Genomic DNA, 7,533 nt, shown 5'->3' with positions numbered 1-7,533 from the left:
TTCAGAACAGTTGAAATACTTATACACAACTTTTTGTACTGACACAAGATTAATGCTTGTTTTGGGCACCTTTGGAACCCTTATTCATAAACCTTAGGGACTATATATATATAACCGCCCCAAAACAATCCCAAGCTTCCTTTTATGATTATAAATATTATGTTATAATTTAATGGCTTCCTTTTTACTTATACTGAAGTTATTATCTGGAAACCATCCGTCTTGGGAAGACGACGACAGGATACCTACATACCTAGAAATTGATAAGCCTAGATAGGCCTTATAATTTTTTACTCAGGACCGAGTCATAAGTAGGCAGTACAGTCTACAGATGTATTAAAACAACCTAGCATCATATTGCTAGTAGTGGGAGAAGCATTCTCGGGTAAATTTTTCTTTTTTTTTTTATAATATGTTTGGTTCAAATCAAAATGGAATGCTTTTATCTCCCTAATACTTACATTGTAAATAGAGGTGGTACTACTTTGACAAATCCTTGTACATGAGAGTTTTCTGTCAAATCTTTATTTCACAAAGAATGAATTGCATAACAATGAACTGAGCTCAAAGCAAAGTACTTTAATAATACACTTAGACAAAGAGCTAAATCCAGTGATATACTTTGTACTACAGGTCCTTCATTAACATCCATTGACCAAAACCATATCTCAACAACATTCCATACTACATGGTTGGATTCGGAAGTCCTGAAAAAGACATGATTTTTTTTAACATATTTTAAGTATATATACACAGGTTAAAACTTTCTTGTTGTATAATCATTCCGTATCTAGCAACTATCAATTTGCTAAATGCACATATTGATATATGTGGAGTGTACCTCTGTTGGAAATAAGAACACACAAACCTCCACCTACAAATGTAGTTTTAGTCAATGGACAAAACATTCAAAACTATAAAATATTATAGATCTAAGACTTGTCAGTGTCTATTTACCATTGCCACTGAATCAGTGATATATGCATTGTACACATAATTATATACATGCAAGACTAAAATTATAAAGTACATACATGTTTGTATATAAGACTAAAACTGACATTCAGTCTTTACAACATCTTCATTCCCAAAGTCATTTTCAAATCTGACCATGGTAAAATAAGATTCCATATCTACAACCAATTAAAAGGAAAAATCCCTCTGATAGACTAGCATTTATATCCGATTTCTAAAATGGAAGCTAGGTCACCTTGGAACTTAGAACTAAAAAAAAATCGAACAATATATCTGATATATTTCAAATGCATGTACATGAAATAATATAAATCAAAAATTCACCATATTGTTCCCTTTTTCATCTTCTGTTAAATACTGTATATCCAGTGGCGGATCCAGAAATTTTCTTAAGTGGGGGCCCACTGACTGACCTAAGAGGGGGCTCGCTCAAGTCATGATTCAGTGATTCCCTATATAAGCAACCAAATTTTTTCTCAAAAAGCCGACCCCCCCGAAATCCCTCTCTGATATCAACCTTTAATTGTCTTTCAATTACATTCAGTTTAGTGTGGGTTGATCTTTGATTGTTGTACATGTTACAACCAGATTCCCGGCAGGGGGCAACTTTGTAAGACGCAGAGGTTCCAGCTTAGATTTTGAAATAAGGGGGAAAATGTAACCGTTTCAATTTATAAAACAGGCTCAACATCATTTCTATACATATATAAACATATTCTAAATTGTGGACACACCTTCATTAAATATTCTACTTCAATAAGGGGAGGAGATCAAATTAAAAAGTTGCAATGGTTAAATACTCCAATCACAGTCTTTCCTGCTAAAATCTCATGTGTAGAATGTGATAGACGGTTTTTGGGTCTATATGTTGTCCTTGATATTGAGGTTATTTTGACACAGCAAAATATAAAGAAAATGTAAACTATGATCTGGAAATTGACTTCGTTTTCGCAAAATAAGCCCACTTAAACTGAACTTTAAATGCAAAAGACCTCTAAATGGCTAACAGATATTGCTAAATAAAAGAATAGTCCATGATTATACATGTACATGATATTAAAGAATTCATGAAATTTACACTGATTCTGTCAGTTGAATGGACTAGAATGAGATAAGTTATATACATGATAGACATAAAGGTTTTTTCCAACAGTTGTGGTGTAAATTAAATTAGTTGTATTTTATGGTTGATATATTTATGTATATACATGTATGTAAATCATTGGCTCTTCAACCAATGATATTTTACAATATCGATTATTTGTTTATTTTTTTATTGTTGGTATTTTTCAGCATACTAAAAATGTTTTAACACAACACGAGCGCAAGCTTGATAGGGTGTCCTCACACAGGGTTTCCGCTGGCGGTCGCCATTTTCCCAATTTGCGAAAAAATAATACTTGTGGCGATAAAAATTCGTCATTTGCTAAAGAATTTGGCGAAAGAAATATATAGAAAGATTTATTTTCCTCCTTCTTGTTTGTTTACTTTTTTCGAGTTTCTCGGACTTTAACTAATCAGACAATACTCGGAATTCACCGTGACCTCATTAAGATTTTGACAGAAAATCAATTATCAGCTGATTGCAATTTACAGCTATCGACAACAAAGGACTAATTAATACAGGTGTTGATTGAATTGTTCTGGCGTCACAATTTCAAATGACATAGGATAACATATGATCTGTCCATATACATGTATGAGGGTATCTTATTGAAGTATTCTTGCCAAATTAAGATTTAACAGTAATTCTTAGACATGACCATAAAAGAGGGGGGAAAGGACCTTTATCGGGACTCTGGGATCGGGTGTTTTTAAGCTCGGGATTATCCCCCCTCATAAAATGTACACTTTTTTCCAGACGATTAAAAAATCAGCTGAATTTGACAAATCACACTATTTGTTTTCCAAAAATAACCGTAATTGGATGGGGGTTCTGTGTATTCACATTATTTGAACAACTCTCCTTGGGCCGAGAAAAAAAAATCCGTGTTTCAGGTAACTCGACCGACCCTGTTTTTTAGCCCCGACCCTAACTTTTTTATTGGATCTTTCAAAGAAAAAAAAAATCAAAGCGCGAAAGCGCTGTAAAGGCAGTTAATTACAGGTTGTGTGTATTTCTAGTCCAGTTATATCATTAGCTTCCATAGAACAGAGGTGGTTTGTAGTATTTAAGATTTAGAGTTCTCTTGTACCTAGTTCACCTGTATCTATAGTCTACTGTTTACAGTATATTTTCTGTACCTCGCCATGAAATGCATTTTTAAGACATAAGAACTTTTCCTTTTTAATGTAAATAAAACTATTTTTAATTATTGATTATATACACATATTCAATTACTCCTATCCTATGAAAAATAATTCACAAAGATTGACTAGTCTCTGTTCTGTGTGTATTGCTAGAACATCAAGTAACATAATGGTTAATGTACATAGTAACATGTCAACTCCAAGCAAAATTATTTTTCAGTATAAACATGATAAAGTTATCTACCTGTATTAATGACCTAGAGACTCTCAAGAGCCTGTGTCGCTCACTTTGGACGGTCTATGTGCATATTAAACAACGGACACATATAAAATGACAAAATTGTGTTTTTGATGATGGGGATGTGTTTGTAGATCTTTCTTTACTGAACATTCTTGGTGCTACCATTATCTCTATCTATAATAAACATGGCCCAGTATTTACAGTTGAAAATATTTTTTAAAAATTAACAAAAAATACAAAAATTTATGAAAATTGTTAAAAATTGACTATAAAGGGCAATAACTCTTTAAGGGGTCAACTTAAAATTTTGGTCATATTGACTTATTTGTAGATCTTACTTTGCAGAACATTATTGCTGTTTACAGTTTATCTCTATCTATAAATTAATAATATTTAAGATAATAACCAAACTCTGCAAAATTTCCTTCAAATTACTAATTTGGGGGCAGCAATCCATCAACGGGTTGTCAGATTTGTCTGAAAATTCCTGGGCAGATAGATCTTCACTGAAGAGACAATTTCACCCTATGTCAGATTTGCTCTAAATGCTTTGGTTTCAGAGTTATAAGCCAAAATCTACATTTTACCTGTATGTTCTATTTTTGGCCATAGTGGCCATCTCGGTTGGTTGACCGGGTCTAACCACACATTTTTTAAATTAGATACCGCAATGATGATTTTGGTTAAGTTTGGTTAAATTTGGCACAGTAGTTTCAGAGAAGATTTTTTGTAAAAGTTTATGGACGTCGAAACCAAGTGATGAGTCAGGTCAGATGAGCTAAAAAGGAGTTTTTAATCAAGGTAACAATGACATCTGGTGGCCATGAAAGCTGTCTCATTAGCATTTTAACCACTTCCCATATTTGCTTTTAAGACAATAGAAGAAAATTATTCAATGCAAAAACAAAACTTACTTGTAAATATGAAATTCTCTTTACAGTATGAGTTTTTCTCATTGTTGGAGATTGTACAGTAGTACAGTCCTGTAACTGCTTATACCCATTTCTTATCCCCGTTAGTTTGATAAACTCACAGAATATCATATATTTACATTGTTCCACATCTCCTTATTTTTATATGCATTACAATAACATGAACAATTGTAATTCAAATCTATATATCAAAGCAAAATGAATTTCACTACTTTCATTCATGCATCCTTTGGGAAAATATAAGTTCTAAAATGACACAATATATGTTTATTTATATAAAAATAATATTTAGTTTTCGACTCTTAACAGGTATAAATAAGAATGTGTCCCAAGTACACGAATGCCCCACTCGCACTATCATTTTCCATGTTCAGTGGACCGTGACATTGGGGTAAAAACTCTAATTTGGCATTAAAATTAAAAAGATCATATCATAGGGAACATGTGTACCAAGTTTGAAGTCGATTGGACTTCAACTTCATCAAAAACTACCTTGACCAAAAACTTTAACCTGAAGAGGGACAGACGGACGGACGAACGGACGAACAGACGAACGGACGCACAGACCAGAAAACATAATGCCCCCCTACTATCGTAGGTGGGGCATAAAAATGCACAGCTGTGTCATGATTTGTGAAATCTGTGCTGAAAACATAGGCATTTATGGTGTTTGAGTAATTCCATCTGTGAAGCTCAACATTAGCTCGTCAGTTGGTGGTGGAGTTATAAATCTTTCCTGCAGGATGAATGTACATCTGTTCAGGAAAACCAATTTCACAAATCAAAACTTTCCTCTAGATTTCTCCTACAATATTCATCCAGTTTAGTTCTTTTGGTTTAACGGGACACCGTCCTGATTTTTAATTTTGTAAACCATTCAGTCTCTTGCTTACAAATGGTGCATGAAAATAGGATGGGAATGCATGGCAGTAGACAAGTCTCTATAAAGTGGGTATGTGCCCTGAAAAAAAGTTTATAACATTAGCTTTTTTGAAACTTGTGAAAGACTTGTGCAACACACATACCTAAATAACTATAACATAGGTGGAGAGCATCATTCATGTCAATGTTTTGTTCCTGTTTACATTGTCATTGATATTTTTCAAGAAAGCCCGAGGCATAGCTCATGAATTCTTGTCATTACAACCGAAATTTACATAATTACTGCTAAAATAATTATCAGTATAATATATCTCTTGTAGAAAAAACATACAATTGTAGTATTAACCAAAAAATGTCAAACAGATGATATTGAATCGTAATCCCAAAAGTTATGACGTCTTGATTTCACCCCCCTTTTTATTCTAAAACGATAATTGCGGTTGCAAACAGACTTTGGTTTACTTGCATGGCGATTATATAAATAACAGTATATATTTCTTAAAGAAAATAAAGTTTTACCATGAATAGTTTCCTGAACGTAGTCGTTTTCAGTAAAATGTGCCTTGCAAACAACAGCTGATTGATATGGGTTCTACGATTGCATCGCACATGACAATCTACGTTTGAGCCATGGCGTTGATCCAACTTTTCCTTCTTATTAAGTCATTTAGAAATGCAAGTCCTCCTCTTAAATGACACTCAGGTACACACCAACAAGGACTAGGCATCGTTAACTGTGTGAATGTTTTGCAGTGCAAAAACGGAACTGACTGGTCTCACTAATAAGAGACAAGAAGAATTTTAGAGACAAACAGCGACAAGAAGTTTAATTTAGTGACGAAGCGACAATAACTAACAAGGGACAAGCGAATCGTAATTCTCTCACGAGGCTATTCTCATTTGATGTGATAGGGTGAAGCTACACCTATCAAATATGTCCCTATGAAAAAGAAGAATTTCACTGTTAGAAAGGAAATGATATTGCATGGTTTTGATTCAATAAATTCTTTAAAAGGAAATTGAAATTTTTTTGTTTTGATGGCCAATTTTTAGCGTGTGCATAAAACATTTTTTTTTTATATCTAATAAAAGCTAATCCCTTTCTTCTTAATAAAAACATATTTTTATCTATCAATGTACAGTAATATAAAAAATGTTTTATAACCGCCCCTATAATAAAAAATAATGCATGTTTTTTTAATATCTATGGGGAATAAGTTGTTGCAATGACATTTTTTTTATTTATGTATAGTCGCTATATAGTCTTCTTGACGCTTCTTCTCGCTAAATTAATTATATTGTCGCTTCTTATCGCTATTTTAATTTTATTGTCGCTTCTTATCACTTTTTGACGCTTCTTGTCTTTAATTAGTGGAACCCTATTCAGGAACGATAATTTCATATTTTACATAACTGAGACCGAAATAACTATAACGTCATACGGCTTCACGTACAGAAATACTTTAAATTGTATATTATGCAATATAATTCACGGTCAGTCGACTTTTAATTATAATATCATGTTATATCAACGAGTGAAATGATTTTAAAATATCTTTAGATCGCAAATAGTACTCGAAATTGAACGGACCTCTTTCCACACGGAATTCGAATAATGATAGTTTGTAATCAGATTGACTGCTTATAATGCAAAAGACACATTAATAAACAGATTTTTAAAACGAACAATACACACTGATCGTTTCTTTATTTCCCAATGTAAATGAAAGGAACAAAAACCAATACATACCACAAAAAGTAGAGGAGAAATTTAAACATTTCCGGATCTATTTCTTGCAAAATGACCCCCAGCAAAGATTTGCGTAAGGAAAGATGAACCTCATGACTTGAAAGTCAGGCCTTAAAGCACTGCCTTTAAAAAATTATCAACCGACCCTGTTTTAGACACAGGCTTCTGATAAATGACATAATATTTTTTCTCTCTTACTTCCTCTTGCATAGAAAGCCAGTAAAACATTTTATTAATGTCAAAAGGTATTCCAAATACAGTAGGTTAAATCCAAGAAATTTGCACAGCAGGTGCTTCAAAAAACATTGCAAATGGCCCAAGACCACAATTAATGACCCCGCTTTTCGTTGTTCACGAATGTAGTTCCCTTTTAATTAGAGTGTATTTTTCCTTAATTTTTTTTCTTTCCCTTCCCCACTCATTTCTTAGATTTTATTGGGTGGAAATGAAAGATGAGAGGTGAAATAATTTTTTGGATGTTGTATTTAAACTGATTTTGATAT

At 33.0% G+C, this 7,533-nt stretch overlaps 1 long non-coding RNA gene across 1 annotated transcript; it reads right to left on the bottom strand.

Annotated features, from left to right (window-relative positions):
* Nucleotides 1–3,973: 3,973 nt before the first annotated feature.
* LOC143067699 (uncharacterized) lies at nucleotides 3,974–6,338 on the bottom strand. Its single transcript, XR_012976011.1, has 2 exons — nucleotides 5,800–6,338; nucleotides 3,974–5,359 (listed from the first exon to the last, which is right to left on the bottom strand). It is a non-coding gene; the product is annotated as an uncharacterized LOC143067699 (long non-coding RNA).
* Nucleotides 6,339–7,533: the final 1,195 nt, after the last annotated feature.

This window comes from Mytilus galloprovincialis, chromosome 3 (assembly GCF_965363235.1).
Source record: "Mytilus galloprovincialis chromosome 3, xbMytGall1.hap1.1, whole genome shotgun sequence".
NCBI lineage: Eukaryota > Metazoa > Mollusca > Bivalvia > Mytilida > Mytilidae > Mytilus > Mytilus galloprovincialis.
This window is presented reverse-complemented; position numbering and strand designations above follow the sequence as displayed.